This window comes from Podarcis cretensis, assembly GCF_951804945.1.
Source record: "Podarcis cretensis genome assembly, chromosome: 6".
NCBI lineage: Eukaryota > Metazoa > Chordata > Lepidosauria > Squamata > Lacertidae > Podarcis > Podarcis cretensis.
The window spans coordinates 40,356,618-40,374,797 of NC_137175.1; the positions used below are offsets into that span (position 1 = coordinate 40,356,618).

At 41.8% G+C, this 18,180-nt stretch overlaps 1 long non-coding RNA gene across 1 annotated transcript in view; it reads right to left on the reverse strand.

Annotated features, from left to right (window-relative positions):
* Nucleotides 1-236: 236 nt before the first annotated feature.
* The window catches only part of LOC307218140, a 41,432-nt gene continuing 23,488 nt past the window's right edge, over nucleotides 237-18,180 (reverse strand). The window contains exons 3-4 of the long non-coding RNA XR_013839816.1: nucleotides 8,579-8,715; nucleotides 237-895 (exon numbers count right to left, since the gene is read on the reverse strand). This is a non-coding gene — a long non-coding RNA (uncharacterized lncRNA). The remainder of the gene's footprint in view (nucleotides 896-8,578; nucleotides 8,716-18,180) is intronic.

The following is an 18,180-nucleotide window of genomic DNA, read 5'->3' on the forward strand; positions in this document are numbered from 1 at the left end:
CAGATATTGTTGGATTCTTAATGGCCAGTGGTCAGGTATGATGGAATCTGTAATTCAACAACCTCTGGAGGCCACAGATTCCCCACCCTAAGTTGGAAGGATCAAACAGCATAGGAATTGATGAGAAAAGACCTCAGAGACCTCAAAGACCTCAGAGACCTGTCACCTGTCAGAGTCAACTATATAACAACAACAACAACAACAACAACAACAACAACAACAACAACAACAACTATATTGGGCTAGTTAGACAAACAGTCTAACCTGGTATAAGGCAACTACCTATGATCTGGGAATTCATTCTTGCCCTCCTTGTACCTGTCACACAGCAATGCCATTCGTGGCAGACAAATTAAGAAAAGAAAGCACCATTTCACTTTCTCAGCACAGAGCAGGCTCTAAATCCTCCAGATCTCTATTACCAAGGAGATTGCCATATGCTTTCACAAATAGCTTTGATAATCATCAAATCACTAACAATGGAATGCGCTTAGGCTATCTTAGCTGGGATTCTAGCACCCCCTACAGTTTGTCCCTTAATTAGCAGTTTATCACTTTTGTTCTCTTGTGTTATGGTAATTTTAAAACGCAATATTAAAACAGTTTGAAGCAAATTGCTTTTTTTTAATGTTGCAGAGATGTTCCTTAGATACTGTACACCATGATGTACTTCTTTGGATAGACATAGTATTTTTCAGTTAAAGTTGTGAGGTTTTTCCATAGACATGGCTCTGAAGCCTTAATGTGCTTCGGATTTCCTTTAAGGCATTTGCCCTTTTTAACAGATCCCTGTCCCTTGTCCTTAAATCTTGAAGATCTCTCTCCCCAGACAATGTATGATGCTGATGTTGTCCTCTCTCCAGTCACATGCAGGCCTGCAGTACCAATCTACACCCTGGAAAAGAGAAAACAAACCAGTACAGCACTATAGTAACCAAGGACTGTGAGACTTATTTCTTCCAACTTTTCTTATTCTGACTTTAGGTTTACTAGAGTTCTAGCATCTCTTTAAAAGCTCTCAAGTTGGCAGTCATTGAAGGCCGCTCAGTGGTGTGGGTGGCTTTCCTACTTTTCAATGTATTAGTACTCTCTTCTTAATCATCCCTCTTTCCCCTTGTCTGCTACTGTGTGCCATACTGTTCTGTGGCTATTCTGTGGTTTAATAATAAGCTGTTCACAGATTTAACAATGCTAAGCTGTGTTCAATAGATCCTAGTTAACCCACTGATCAGTGGCCTACCCTCTGAGACAATCAGTTGATGGATGACAAGAATTCTTCAATTAGTGTGTTCTTAATAAGCCAACTAGCCCTGCTGCAAAGGCCAATCAAGTTAGGAATTATACAAAGTAGACTTCAAGAACTGTCTTACCAGCAGCATCAGGCTAAAAAAAAGCCTGAAGCCCAATGATGAAGCACATTCTAGTGGCCATTAACATTTAAGTTACAGAATTCACTATGTTCCGCTTATTGGCTAGACTATCAGAATCTTAAATTTGCCTGCAACTGGAAAACAGGCTATTCTTCTTTAATGTTTGCTCATGTAGAAGGGCATGTAGCTGAAATTTTGTTTTCTAGTCTCTCCCTCACAAAAAGCACCTGAAGGCAGGAAGAAAAGTTTGGGTATTTAAAATTAATAATTAATTTCATTTGTTTAATTAAGTGAATGCATTTGTTTAAAATTAATATTTGTTTTATTATTCTGTGCATGGATACAGAACACTTGCAGGCACACCAGGGATTGGCCCATAGCATTGTATGTTTCCAACAGTGGGAGGAAAAATGCAAATTCTTCCTTTGCCACTCCTTATTACTTCCCTGCCTTGGAGCTTCCCATGGGCCACATGGCAGAGTAGTGGTGGTGGTGAGAGCAAAGTCTGGTGAATGCCTTAGTACTCTCTTCTTCACTGCTCATGGCAGCTGCAGTGGCACCAGCAGAATAATGACAATGATGCCACCTTCCACCATTGCAGGGTCAGATTGGACCTGGGTCAAAGATGGTGGGACAAGGAGATGACATGCTGGATGGACTAGCTCTTCCTGTTTGTTGCTCTATTTTCTATTGGTCCAAATTGTCTCTGTTGCCAAAGTGCTCTCCAACCATCAGACCCATGTTAGCCAGAACCAACCATAGCTGCCAACCTTCCCTTTTTTTGCAGGAAATTCCCTTATTCCAGCGCCGTTTCCCGCTGCTTCCCGCTGCTATCCCGGATTGTTAGATATCCCATAGACTGTCCCTGGGACAGGCGAGGCTGCTGATCCCTTATTTTTGAGGCTGATGATCCCTTATTTTCAAATCTGAAAGTTGACAGCTATGGAACCAACACAGTACAGAACTGGCGCAGCAGCCACAATTTCAGGTCCCAGGAAGAAGTCTGGTATGTGGTGTGTGTGTACGTGCATGCGTGCATGCATGTACATACATACATATGTACATATATACAAAAGAGTACAGTGGTACCTCTGGTTACAAACTTAATTCGTTTCGGAGGTCCATTCTTATCCCAAAACAATTTTTAACCTGAGGTGTGCTTTCGCTAATGGGGCCTCCTGCTGCCACTGCACCGCCTGCGCACAATTTCTGTTCTCATCCTGGGGCAAAGTTTTCAACCAGAGATACTATTTCCGGGTTAGCAAAGTTTGTAACCCGAAATGTTTGTAACCCAAAGCGTTTGTAACCCGAGGTACCACTGTATGCTGTTCATACTTCCATGTCCCTGATTGTTGGTCATGCTGGCAGGACCTGATGGGAGTCGAAATCCACAACATCTGGAGGACACCAGGTTGCAGATGGTTAGCCTGGACTATTCTTCAACCTTGAGTCCCCAGATGTTGCTGCTATACAATTTCCATCTTCTTTGTCCATTAGATAAACTAGAAGAGAATAATGAGAGCTGTAGTCCAAAACTCCTGCTGTGTTTTGAGTTGTGGCCATGCTAATATTGGGCTTTCCTGTGGCATCTACAACTAACTTTTATAGGAAAGGAGCACAGACAATGGGCACCCTACTCAAGCCTTCTCATTGTCTGATTGGGTCTGTCTGCTTACCCAAATGTCAGCCTTTGCCATGACTTCATTCATTGGCTAAAAGCATACCGTCCAAACTTATGGAAACTCAGAACTGTGATGCACATCTTCCATGATGCACTCCCGGGAGAATCACATGACCCGCACCTTGATGTCACCCTTAAAAGAAGCATTTTTTTTCAAAGTGAGAGTGCAGTGCGAGAGTGTGGCATCCAAAATGGCTTCCGCAATCTCGTGGGGAAAGAACAGGGCACAGGTATGGAGTAGGCGATTTTTCTTCAGAGAACAAATGAGGAGCATTGTGGCTGCACATTTTGCCTCAAATCTCTGTTTCCACCTGTGTTGGAAACTTACACTGATTAAAAAGAAAGCTGGGAATTTGGGGGCTTATGACTCAGCCAGGAGTAATGTACACAGTCCCCCTCACCATGCACACTCACCACAGACTGAAGATCTGAAAGGGGCTACATTGTGATCTAAATGGCTGACTGACAATCACTTCAAAACAAACTATTTTTTGAGCCCAGGATGGAATCAAGGAAGCTCACCACCACCATCAAAACACAACAGTTTGAATCAATTCAAGCTTTAAAATGAGCTTATTTACCACTGTGAATTTTTGCTCTGTTCCTCTCAGCAATTTTCACCATTATGGCTGCAGTCCCAATGAAAGTAGCCCAGACTGCATAGTATTGCTGTCACAGCAACTGCTCTCAAAGAGCTCTGCACAGAATTCAGCACATTGCTGCTGCTCCAGAAGACAAGTGCTAAATAACAGTAGCAACAGGCATGAGGGCACATGATACAGCTGTCTTGTTGATAGTAAACAGGCTTCTGCCTGGTCAGTACTTGGATGGGAAGCTATCTGGGAACCCCATGTATGCTGCCTTGACCTCCAGGATGGAAGGAAGGAAGGCATGATATAAATCTACTAAATAAATAATAGGGGTAATATTGCTGACCAGATATAAATCAGGAAAAGGACAAAGTACCTGTTTTACTCTCAGTATAACCAGGAGCTAAATATATAATTCTCCTCTCCTTTCTTCCTCTCACTTCATTATGTAAAATAGGATTTCCCCATTATCTATTAAGGAAAGCCTATGTGATAATCTCATTAATCACAAAAGACTTCAAGGAAAGAGCATGAGACTGAAGAAGACCAGCACAAAATTAACCTCATCGATGAACTGGTTGTTACTGCTGTGTTTGTATTGTGGTGATGCCAATAGTGTGTCTTCTAGTGGCATCTATAATTTTCATAGGAAAGGAGGGAAGTAAAATTTAATAAATGATGCACTTTTATATTATTGTGAAAACTGAAGCAATAGCAACACCTACCACAAGGGGGAAACATTGTGCCATGTAATCCATATTCTAAAACTACAGTATGGGCATAAATTGAGACACTTGCAGAATTATAATGCAAAATAACTTGATTCTCGCCTCCTGCACTAATGTGTGGATCAGAACATAATTGTCCTTTGGATTTCACACTATTCCCAATGTTATGATATAGTTCTTGGCAAGAAACAAAACAAAAAACAAAACAACACCAAAATGCATTAAAATACATATTTTATGATAAAATACACTTAGAAGTGCATTCAGTGAGATAAAGTACATATTTAAAATAGTATTTGAGATAAAATGCATAATTAAATAGATGTTTAGGAATTCCCATGCCATTTTTTTTTTTAATCAGATACATTCAGAAATAGGACCTAAAGGACTTTTGAAGGAACACAAGTGAAATTCACTGGAAAATATGTGGACTAGAAATATATAGATTCATCCATCCCTAAGTATAAAAGGCTGAAATAACTTGTGTTCTGAAAATGAAGCCTGGGTGAATAGTAAAATGTTCCCTTCTTCAATTTAGTGAGTTCAAGTTCACTATTCTCTTGGTAGCACTAAGAAGATCATTCTGTCTGCATAAGCATTTCTGTTTGCCCAACAAAACAAGCTACCACCTCCTCCCCTCTCCCCACGCTATTTTCAGGGTTCAGCTGGCACTCCCAAGAGGACTAGGGGAGGGAAAGGAGAAGCCCACCACACTCGTAGGAATAATTGCACTGGCTTCTGCTAATGCAACGATTTAGCTGAATGCAGCCCATGGAAATTCATTGGTCAAAATACATTTCTATAGGCCTCTGTTTTGTTGGTATATAAATGATAGCCACCAGTTTCAGTAACGTCACACAATTACTGGTATATTTATGGATACTAAAAATAGGTAGGAGATTTTGGCACTGGGGCAGACAACCATATGTGGAGAGCTTATAAAAGGGGAAATAGGTAAGGCAGTGGGTTTGTATTTACAGCAGCACATCTTTAGGGGATATGTATTGATCCCCAGTTCCTGCACCATTCATTAAAAAAAGTCAATAGATAAAAAGATATTATGGGAGGGAATAAAGCATTGCAGCAAGGAGTAAAATAATGACAAGGTGGTATGAAGAAGGGGAAAGGGAATCTAACTACCTATCAAACCACCTGAACCACTTAATACAGTTCATTGTGACAGCTGTAACTGTGTGTTTACACAGATAGGTCTGTTCAGCCAAGGGACAAAAATGCCTGGTGGAAATAATGATCATTTATTTTTGAATGTAATGGATCCTTTTGCCTGATGGGAATTGAACAATCATGAAAATAAGGCACAAGCCATCTTGATACTGTTAACATTCACCCCTCCCAAACCATCACCCAAGGCATGTCCTAATTCATGGCCATGTTTTTACTATTTTATGGTTTTACCAAGGCTTCACATGCTCTGGTTCACTTTTTGTTATCCTAGTCCTGGACCCGCCATAGCTCCACCACACCCAAGACTGGGGCATCATTTCCTCTTATTCTAATTCAGAGCTGCCCTTCCCTGTGCTGCGGCTTGTGGCATTTAGAGCTTTATCTAATAGTTGCATGTTATCAATAACATTTGCATCAAAATCTGATGCTTGTAACTGCAAGATACTTGTCAATATGCTGTGGTTTAAATCTTGATGAACATTGCCAATTTTTAAAATAATCTTTAAAATATATGGAGTGGCAAACAAGCCATTTATTGAAAATTAAGGTTAAATTAAGCACCCAGCATCTATCTCTGGTAATAACTGCCCATTTTTGCCAGTCAAACTGTTGATGGATGAAATATCGCCGTAATAAATCTAGTGCACGCCTTCATGTGACATCCATAAATGGGTGGAATAAATCGCAATCAGCAATCTGCACATCAAGTATGGAAAGGCTAAACTGTATGCTAAATTATGAAGCTTATGCTTTAATGATTTTTATTGGTGTTTTGTTGTGATGCTGTTTATTATAGTTAAGTACTTTGGACAGTGAGGCATTGGAGAGCAGTCAGTGAAACCAGCCAAGTTAATGGGACTCCCTGACACCTTCCAAATGTACTGATAAATTATTAGGGAACCTGACCAGTTAATCTCTGTCTTCCTGTTTCTTGTTCTTTTTTGTCACTGTACCTTCAGAAAAAAGAGCACACCTCTTTGTTCCTTTAGCACTGACCTTTGTGGACGGACTTTGACTAAATCTGACCTCTCTGCTCTTCCTGCCTTGTCCTTGTCCTTTTTTATTTGCCAGTCTCCCTGGAAGTAGTATATTTGACATATAAACAAGGGGGCTCCCCAACAAACTGTTGCATTGTATCCCTGGGTGTGAGCCTGGGGTTGGGAAAAACAAAAATTAGCATCAAAGGCAGGAATCCTTGATCTAACTTGAGTCCATGTGCAAAGCTTGCTTGCTTGTTTAGAACATTTAAAAATGCAGACCAGTTACCATGCAAGTCAATGGAGCACAAGGCTTCTGCATGCAATTGAGTGCTTGATTTGCCTGGTTGGAGGCTATATTAATAGGTTGCCCTTTACTGCAGCCTGAAAGATATAGGGAACTTTTGCCTGAGAATCAGCTAGCCAGAGTTTCGCCTCTGAACTGCAATGTTAGCAATGGATTACTTGGCAGGACCTCTGTATGCTATTCTCTCTCATCACAGCTCTCCAACACTGCAACATGAGTGCAACAGTACACTGCAGCGCTGGTAGATGAAACTCTCTCAATCTATCCTGCAACGTGGGAGTTAAAAGCAACAGATAACTCTACAAGGTTGTTGTACCTTCTCAGCTTCAGCCCATGCTCCAGGCTACAACAGAAGCCTTAATACTTCTGGACAGTATTGTAGCCCGAACCGCAATATTCAGTGTGAACTACAGTGCATACTTCCATGGCTTTGTCTTCATGCATTCCCTCCCCCACCCCCACCATCAGTTTAAAAGCAAATACTGCTTCTGACTCTACTTGTTGCATGAATCAGCTGGAAGGGTGTGTGGGATGGGGTGAAGTACAAAGCAGCACAGTCAGGTGGCTTTGAACAGAGGCATCTAAAATAACTGGATGCTCTGAAGCTTTTTTCTGTATCTTCTTTCCCTCCACCCACTAAAAACAGGTGACTGGCATCCCTTACCCTGTAAATGTCAGGACTGGTTAGATGGTTTGAAATGCTCACAGGGAAGTCAAGCAATTAATTCCCCTCCTTCACACATTCTCAGGGGTCTGTCTTGTCAGACAATCCAGCTGTATCCTTAAAGAATTTCACTCCCCTTGCTGTATTTACCCCCAGGGAATAGCTAGTCTCTCAAGCGAGATTAGGATCACTGTAGGCTTCTTCCTCTTGTGTAAAGCCTAAGCAAGCAGGGCTGGGGAAAGGAATCAACCTAGAGATGTGAAGGCCCAGGAAGGGGACGGACAGATGGGGGAGGGTGTTTCCAGGCCTTTACATCTTTACACTGAGTTTCCTGAAATTTAGAATGTCTCTGAGGGAGACTGCAAGTACTTAAATGAACACTACCTGCTACATACCGGATGAACAAGTTTCCTAACATTTCTGGTATGGCATCTGAAGGTAACTTCACACATACACATTAATCACTGACTGAAACATCATGATGACTTGCATGTGCGAAAATGCCAAATGGCACAAATAGATATTTCATTTTACCTGTCATGACCTCAAACAGTATTTTTCAATTGAGGTACTTCACACATTCAGCTGTCAGTCTCTGAGTGATGAGATTTGCTTCAGCAAACGTCCTATGTCAAGTGAAATAGGCTATACTTGTTTTCATACATTTGTATATCCAGGGATTTATTAAATTTTTATTTTCAGCTTTCAGTCCAGTGGAAATTAAATGCGAACGATGTAAACAGATTACAATACATGTCTTGATTTTGCTAGCAGGGAATAAATAATTGTGGAAATCTTCAAAACTTTTCATTTCCCTTACAGCAAGAAAACATATTTGTAGATTTGGTTTTTGTTTGCTGTTATTTTGTTTGCTTTTATTTTTGCCAAATATAATAAATTTTAGAATTACAAATCTTAAGGCCTAAAGCAAGAAATCCTCTGCCAGTCTGACCCTACCCACTAAATTATGCTGCTGAAATAAAGGAAGTGGAAAGAAGGGTTCAATCAGTAGTAGTTTGGTTTTGGTACTCAAAACAAATTCCTGGGCTCAGAATTCTTTAATTCTATGCGCATACCTTTGGCACCTGATTCTCCTTGATGGATCTTGGTGTTCTTGGTTGTTGTTGGGTTTTTTTAAAAAAGATCCTGCATGCCTGAAATCTGCTCACTCCATAACAATGATGACTTCAAAGTTGCAGCTGGGTTAGAGTTCCTGTGGAAAGAGGGGACAGCCATTGTTCCTTCAATTATAGTTTCCTACTCGTGAGACAGTCATATAATGCTTGTTTGTGGTTATGCACTAAATATCGATTCAGTGAATCAACACAGGGCAGGAATGGTGACACACAAATACAGCCTGCAATTTCCCATATTATTTAAGTAAATGCCCCTGAAATGTTTAGTTATATTTTCTCCCTTTCACAATACTGTTTTTAAAACTAAGGAGTAGCGGAGGGGTAAGACTCCAGACAATAAAATACACTCCCTTTGTGCATTTGCACACAAAGGCAATTGCTTCAAGATGCCTTTATATATGGCCAAAACTGGCCTTTAGTTCTCAGAAGCAACAGGAAGTGAACCTCTGAACAATAGCTAATCACCGGAGGTTCCCTGCCTCCCAAACAGATGCTTATCTCCTTCTCCCAGGCTACCAACTGGGGCTTCCGGAGTCAGCAGAACTCTGAGACAGATTAGTTTCTTACACACACACCAGCCACATCATGTGAGAAGTGTTCAACGGGTCTATCTTTAGAACTATTTTCCTCAAATATTTAAGATGATTTTAAAATGCAAACCTACATACACATGCAAAGGAAAAAGTTTTGTTGATCTCAGAGGAACCTACTTCTGAGTAAACATGTTTAGAATTGTGTTGCATAGCCTTGAAGTCCATCTGATTAAATGGAGCATTTAAGTTCTGCTTAAACTTAAGGTGCTTCAGATTAAGCCAATGCAGCAGCCTTCTTTCGAAACCCTTGGCAATGGGGAATATTTAGGGTTCTTCTCCCCCCCCCCCCCAGTTCAGTTTTTAACATATCAACAGGAATGTAACACTTTGCACCTTAATAGAACTGTAGCAGCTGAGGTCTTAATTTGTGAATTGTTGGGACAAGTAACCTCCTTCATTATTACCCCCATTCTGACGATGTTTCCATATCAACCTCCCTGGAGATAAGATTGTTAGCACATCTCTGATGAATGAACACAAACCATAATTCATTCAGTAGTGAGTCCTGTGCCTCCTGTAATGCCTACAATTAATATTATTAATTTATTTATACAATTGCTTCCATATACACCATTTATTTGGTTTTGTTTGTTTGTTCATTTCTATACCGTAAACCTGTGTGTGTGTGTGTGTGTGTGTGTGTGTGTGTGTGTGTGTGTGGTGTCAAGAATATCAAATAATACCAAAATAACAAGCCACAGAGAATACAACAAATACAAGGTGCTTTACAAAGAACAAAAAGCATGGTATAAAGGTAAAGGGACCCCTGACCTTTAGGTCCAGTCGTGACCGACTCTGGGGTTGCGGCGCTCATCTCACTTTATTGGCCGAGGGAGCCAGCGTACAGCTTCCGGGTCATGTGGCCAGTATGACTAAGCCGCTTCTGGCAAACCAGAGCAGTGCACGGAAACGCCGTTTACCTTCCCACTGGAGCGGTTCCTATTTATCTACTTGCACTTTGACATGCTTTCGAACTGCTAGGTTGGCAGGAGCAGGGACCGAACAACGGGAGCTCACCCCGTTGCGGGGATTCGAACTGCTGACCTTCTGATTGGCAAGTCCTAGGCTCTGTGGTTTAACCCACAGCACCACCTGCATAGTATCGGAACTGCTTAACTATTTGGAAGGTGTCTACATCTACTGTGCTAATTGAAAAGCAGACATGGTTTCTCTGACTCCTGATAATTGGGTTATCTCAGGCAAATTGAGCACAACATTCCAGTTTTCTAGCTAGTACGGGAGCTGCTTAACTGTTTGGGGGATGTCCATGTCCTCTGCTTTGGGAACCTGTTTTCAGGGCCTTCTAGTAATCAGTTTGTCCTGAACAAGATTTCAGCTTCCTAGTGGGTGTGCAAGTACCGTAATCATTTGCGGAGCTGAGTGGTAGAGCACATGCTTTGTGTGCAGAAGGACCCAAGTTCAATCCCCAGCATTTCCAGGTAGGGCTGATGTAGATCCCAGCCTGGAGAGCGGCTGCCAGTCAGTGCAGAGGTATAGTGTGGGGTTGCCGTTGTCCTAGGAACATTTTCTGGAGGGGGAAAACGACCAGGCACCCCCATAACAGACTCCCATCAGATCCTGGCTTTGGCATGCAAGGGAGCTGTCAAGGCAGCTTTTTCGCATCCAGCTTCAGCACCACTCTGCTTTAGCTCCGCTTCTGACCCAGGTGGCAGAGAGCTGCCGCCCTCTCCTTGGCTAGGCTGCACCGTGCGCAGCTCCACAGCAGCAGAGAGGCTGCCGGCCATGGCAGCTCCATCCCTGTGTCAAGCCTGACCCGTGTGTGGAGTGATGCCGCAGAGTGTGACGGACCTGCTGCTTCCTCGCACCCAGCCCAATGGCCCCAGCAGAGAGAGGAGAGTGGGTGCTGCGTTTCCTTACGGTCCACCACTGAGTCAGTGTAACCAATACTGAGATAGATACATACATATCAAGAGCCTGATATGTACCTATATCCCTGCCTTTGGGTATTATATATGCTGTGTTTTTATGTCTATAGCGTTTGGAGTTACATTTATACAGTACCAACTTTCTGCATTCTAGGCAGCGTGGAAATACTGTACTGTAACCATTTGAGAGAGGGGGTAACCTTCTTGCTCCTTAGTTCCAGATGTCATAGCTAATAGTTATGTTTGTATGTATACGTACTTAACTTTCCTATGGAGTGAATTGAAAGGAAGTGTCACGTTTGTGTGGTAAGCAAGGACTGTTGTTGCTGCCTAAGATTTTTATGGATAATGTTGCAAGGGATTTAGCTTGAATTCAGATACAGCTTCCTTTGTTCCAGCGCAAGTGGGAAGTCACTACCACCAATCCTTTCCTTCTACAACCCTTTTTCTTCCCACACTGCTGGGAGCATTTGTGTGTTTGAAAGAACATTACTGCAAAGTTGAGCAATTCACACCTCCTTTCTCAGTTTCTTTCAGGCAGTTCTTGCTGGCTGGTCATCCCTCTCCTTCAAGTCTTGCTGTAGTCAGTTTTAGTCTTAAAACAAATGTTTAGAAAACTATATTCATTGAAATGTAAGGAGCAGTGTACCAAGCTTTTACCGACCTTCTCTCATTCATTTTTGTACAATAAGCTGCTTTTACCTAATTCACATAAGAATTACATGAGAAATATTTTGAAAAATGGTCATTCTAATCTCTTTTTCACTGTTCTTTACAATATCCATTTGAAAGCTACTAACTTTTGAGACCTTGGGAGTATAATAAGAAATGTCTCCAAAGAAATCACCCTTTCTTCGTGTGGGGAAAAGATTGGGCCAAAACTATTATGCACCATCTGTCTTGCAGTATTTAGCAAAGGAACTTATAGAAAACATGTTTTCTGGCAGATAAATTCCTAACCATATGTCCATTGCATCATTTAGTGTGAAACTAAATAGACTTTTAAATATTTGGACAAAATCCTAGTCTATTTGAATTAGTATTCAACACAAAAGCATGGGAAATCAGTTAAGCCGCCTGCAAGCTCTTAGCACCCTATTACCTACCAACCATTGCTTAGTGTTTATAGAATCAGATTACTTTCTACAAAGATTTGAGCATCTCCAAGGCCAGATTAAGGTGATTGGGGGCCGGGGCCTGGTGCTGTTTCCAAAACAGGACCACTCCCCTTTCCAAAAAAGGGAACACATGAAATAAGTTACCACAATAAACGTTTTGTGGTATCTTGAAGACTAACATGTTTAAAAGGACATAATCTTTCATGTACTACAGAAAAGAAATGAAAAACAAGGAGCAGATTATGAAGCAAGAGGAAAATCACTATGCTGCATCTTTTTCCTTTCTCCTCTGCTTCTTGTCAAAGCAGTGAAATCTGCTTCTCAACACAACCAACACATAGGCAGGCAAGAACGAAAAAGATGGAAAGGAGCCTACCAAGTCACTGCTTCCCTCCCCCTTCCAAGGGGCTAGATTAGAAATTTACTTTAAAAAGAAAACAGAAAGCTCAGACTCTGGCCCCCCTTACAGGTATAGGTCCAGGCAACTGTAGCATGAGTATTCAGCCTTGATTATCTCTTGTCCATGTTTGTACTGAAAACGGCAAAATAGATCTGGCCTACACTGGAGCATCTAACATAAAACATACTAGATTTTTTAAATAAAAAAATTATGAGTGGTGCTGAAATTGTCTGGCAGTAGATTATGGAAAAACGGTGTATGCAACAACGGCAGCAAGGATACTTATCGCTAAGAGTTGGAAAACTCAAGATCTACCCACACTGGAAGAGTGGCAGATGCAGCTGATGGACTATATGCAACTGGATGAGATGACTGGTAGAATTCGAGACCTGGGAGAAGAGAGGGTTGAAGAAGACTGGAAGAAATTCAAGATTTATTTACAAAAGTATTGTAATTTGGTAGAAGGCTAAGAAGGATGCTAGATCATAAATAACTGCCTACCATTGAATTAGATTTGAATTTGACGATAAGTGAGATTGAGGAAAATATAAAATTTTTGGAGAATTATTAGATTAAATTAATTGAACGAGATTTAAGAATGTAAACAAGATGATAAATTGCTGGAAAAAGGTCATAATGATGTAAGTGGGAGTGGGAGACGTGAGGGAGTCCAAAGAAGTTTTGAAAAATGTGTTATGTTTCATGTTATATTGTTTATCATTTTTGCATTTTGTATTTAAAAAAAAATCTCAATAAATATCTATATAAAAAAAAAAGATTATGGAAAAACGGAACAAGCTGTTTTTACACAAACAAATGCACAATTAAGGATGCAATCCTGTGCCCAGGGCCATCTTAAGCATATCCGGCGCTGAGGTGCAAAGCTCCCTCTGGCGCCCACCCCACCCCCTGTTTCCCATAATTTTTTAGGGAGGACGGCACTGCTGGCAGGGCTGGAGGAGGCGGGCAGCGGTTGGAGGGCAGCTCCTCCAGCAGGGAAGAGATGGAGGCTGGACGCGGCACCTCCCGGCTCAGCTGGCCACTTCGTGCCACGGTGGCCATGGCAGACGGGGGCTCCGGGCGTGGCGCTGCTTTGGCACGGCATGGCGGAGGGCGGCGAGGCACTGTGTGCAGCCTCCACCTCTTCCCTGGCGCCCTCCAGAACCTGGCACCCTTATTCCCCACGCCACTAGCTTCTATAGGTAAGACACCCCTACCTATGCCTGAAGCCCCAATGAATTCAGCTTATCTTCTGAGTAAACATGTATAGGATTGTACTGTAAGTTAAGATTTGGTTACTTTGAAAAGTACATGGAGCTGAAGAACAAAGTTGGAATAGTGAAACAGTTTCCCACTTCCGTTTTCAGCTCTATGTGCTTTTCAAGACTCCACTCGGATTCCCACATCCCTAGGAAAAGTCCAGTATGTGTCCATGTGCTTGTTCTCTTTCTGTCTTTTGAGTGGAGGCAGATCTCATAGGAGGAGGATAGAAGTGACCAGAACCAGTGGCATGCATGGCACTCACTCAAAACTGCAAATGTCATCCCTTTCATTATTGTTGTTATTATTATTTGTCTATCTGCTGCCTCCAGTAAAAGAGGTTGTTGAACCTTGCAAAAAGTATTTACCAGAGGCAAACAGGAATGAATATACCACCAAGAGGAGCAATCACTCCTTCACCAGCCTTCAGTTGTGGGCAATATCAGACCATAATAGTTAAGAATTGAATCCTCTTTTTCAGAGGGAATTTCTCTGTCTGCTGGAAGCAAGAGAGCTCAGGTCACCATACTCGGAACAATGGGGTCACTATACAAATACCCAATTACTTTAATGCCATTGATTTCAACGGATGCTAATTACAAAAGGAAGAGCCATGCTGTGTATTGAAGTTTCTGCAATACGCAACTGCCCACTGCATGGTTGTATATCTTAATATTGCTACTGGGGGTGAGTTTGCCCCCCCCCCTTCAATTAGGGGTAGAATAAGCATGTGAGAAGGAAGCATGCTGTGTCTACATCCTGGATGTGACTATAGGGGTAGAGGCTTTACCTTTACACAGCAGCCCTATGCCATCTCCCCCACTTTCAGGTACTCACCCATCCTTTGGTTGATAGTGGGGGCTATGGTTGATTGCTTTTCGTGGGGGCTGCATATAGAAATTCTCTTGGTGGGACCTTAATTGGCCATTGGGCAATATTATTAATTTTTTTGCCTACTTCGTATGCCTTTCAGGTGATGCTGTTTTGGCTCATAGGTCCAAACCCCCCCCCCCCGGTCATGTTAGGGCATTCAGTGGAGGCACCTGTTGGATGAGTGGTGAACACATTGAGGCCCCTGGAGGGTTAAACAAAACCAAGGCATCCCACCTCTTAGTGCCTGCTGGCTGAAACAGAAATCGTAAGGCTAGGGTGGCTTTGGCTAGGGTGGCTTTCTTCTTCTTGAGTGGAAGAAACTTTCACTATAGCACGTTAAGCAGATGTCTACTAAAGAAATAACATTTATTACTTTGTTGTTGTTGTTTAGTCGTTTAGTCGGGTCCGACTCTTCGTGACCCCATGAACCAGAGCACGCCAGGCATTCCTGTCTTCCACTGCCTCCTGCAGTTTGGTCAGACTCATGTTTGTAGCTTCGAAAACACTGTCCAACCATCTCGTCCTCTGTCGTCCCCTTTTCCTTCTGCCCTCCATCTTTCCCAGCATCAGGGTCTTTTCCAGGGAGTCTTCTCTTCTCATGAGGTGGCCAAAGTATTGGAGCCTCAGCTTCACGATCTGTCCTTCCAGTGAGCACTCAGGGCTGATTTCCTTAAGAATGGATACGTTTGATCTTCTTGCAGTCCATGGGACTCTCAAGAGTCTCCTCCAGCACCATAATTCAAAAGAAATCAATTCTTCGGCGATCAGCCTTCTTTATGGTTCAGCTCTCATTTACTTATTACTTATTAATAAGTAAATTAAAGTTATCGAGAAGGTTACATTTGAATTACAGTATCTCCACTCACACTAGTGAAGAATAAACTTTCAAGTTTCTGTATCCTAAAGGCCTATAGGTTGCTTTCTTGCCCTATTTTTGGTAGAATGCACTATTTTTAATACCTTTTTTAAAAAAGGAAAGGCGAGTCAAGGTCAGTAGCTATAGTCCGGATGGGCCTGCTATTTTATTCCATTCAAGCCCACACTTCAATGAAATGAGAGAGAATGCCAGGAAACTGGGCAGCATGAACAGGAGTGACTGAGAGGGGCAGCCAGGAAGAGAAAAGATGTGGGTGACGTGGTCATTATTCTCGGTGCTCCAGACAGGAACTGACATCTGGTTTGTGGAATTCACCTTTGCATTTAAATGGCTTTTGCCTTAGCTTTGATTGACGCTTCTGTTACAACTGTGCCTCACTTTCCAGGGAGCAGATGTTGCTTTAGCTGTTCGCTGCAGCACAGCGACAAAGATGACAGCAAATTAGGCTGCTTGTTGTAAATGAAACCAGTGAGTGTTGGGTGTTTCTTGGAAAAGAATGGTAGTTATATAAAAACAGGGGTGGCCAGTTTCTGAATACTCCAGAACAAGTTGGTTAGAGTGTGCTGCTGCTAATGCCAATGTTGCAGGTTTGATCCCCGTATGGGACAGCTTTGCAGGGGGCCGGACTAGATGATCCCCGGGGTCCCTTCCAACACTACAATTCTATGATTCTATGAACTCTTATTTGGCAATTATCCAGAGTCCAGATTACACCAATTCTTAAAGAATTACACTAGATGGTGATTTGCTTCTGGGCCCAATTCAAGGTGCTGATGCTTAACTTTCAAGTTTGTAAGCAAATTACCTAAAGAATGTGATCCTTGTACAATACAGTCTTCAAATGAGGCAAGTGCTACCATTGGTAAAGTGTCTTAAACAAGCAGAAAGGAGCCTTTTCTGTGGTGGTACTGTGACTTTGGCTCGACAGGCAGTGGCATGAGAAGTTGCCTCTCCCCACATCCCACCCAGACACTTAGATCTGTGAATTAAAGGTTTGTTGATGGCACCACATAATCCCACAGTAAAGCTTGTTGTGATTCAAGCACATGCTTTTAGCATGCATTATGAAGATCTTTATTATGTTTTTATATTCATTTTCTGTACACCACTTGGCTATTCTCTGATATTCTCTGTAGAGCAGCTCATAAATTCTGAAACAGAATAAATAAGAATATATTTTTGGCACCAGGTTAAGAGTTTCTTGTTTACCCACACATTTTAGAGTGATTACTTTTGTCTTCAGTTTGCTTTTTTGGCTTACAGCTGCTGTCTGTGAATTTTTATTGTTTTGCAGTGGTTATGTTTTCTATTTATTGTTGTTGTTTTTTATTGCATACCACCCTGGAATCCATTTGGGTGAAAAGTGGTTTAGCATGGTTTGAAAATAAAAAGAAAGAAAGAAAGAAAGAAAGAAAGAAAGAAAGATTACTGTACAAACTGGCAACCCCCTGATTGGCCTATAATAAAGTTGCTGCCATCTGGAAAGATTTCACTGCTATGGAACACATGTGCTCAGGAAACCAATATGCTCAGATATCTGGATGTAGATGTATTACATAGTTGTTAGATAGAGAATCCAGAAAAGAGACGTAACATTAAGGTTGTGGGGAATAGCTCCAGTCCTTACAATGTGAAAACGTTTCCCTTTAACTCTGAGTGAATCAGTGGACAAACATTTGAGAAAGACCACAAAAAAAAAAAACCAAAAGGCCCAGACAAAATATCTGATGATCCTACAGCAATCTCTAAAACAGGCAGTTTAGGAAAGGAAAGAGAAAGTGTGTGACATGATTTGATAAAGGTTGGTTTCAAACAGGCTCAAACAACATACATCCGGTGGGCAGATTGTGGTCCTTGGGGGAATTTCAACTTTGGTCTACCATCTCTTTAAAACTGGAAGCTGCTGAGAGCACAGATGCAAATTGCATCTCTCTCTGCTTCTCTCTCACATACAAACGACGTTTCAGACACATATGGAAACAGGTGCAGCAGTAGAGCAAACTTTTACCCTGACTGCAGCTGTGCAAAACAAACACAACTTGGTTATAGAGGGCCAGTTGGTTTACTCCTGTTTGCTCTCCTTTGTGAAAGAGAGTTCCTCCTTGCTGCGGCCTTGGGGAGTAAAGAAGGCAATAAGACTTTGGGCTGAGACAGGCTTGACATTTCTTTTTTCTTTTCTTTTTCTTCTTTTAAAGGAAGATCAGTATTACTTTGATCACTGGAATGGGATGCAGGGCAAATGTTCTGGTTTTCTTTCTTTTTTCTTTTTCTGCCTCTAGGGTAAAGAAGCTAAGTGAAAGTAAAATAAGGTTCTAATGCTGTTTATTTAACAAGACTGATCAAGCAGTTACCCTTTGGCTGAGATTGCTTCCACACAACTCGTTTTCTCTAGAACTGACATAATTTGGTCACTGTCAGTGCTTCCAGACAGCAATTTATTGTGGAATCAGCACGTGTAAGTTTTGTTGTTGTTGTTTTTTGCAATGGCCACACATCATTGTCTTCAAAATACCAGCCTCTATTCTGTCCCCACCA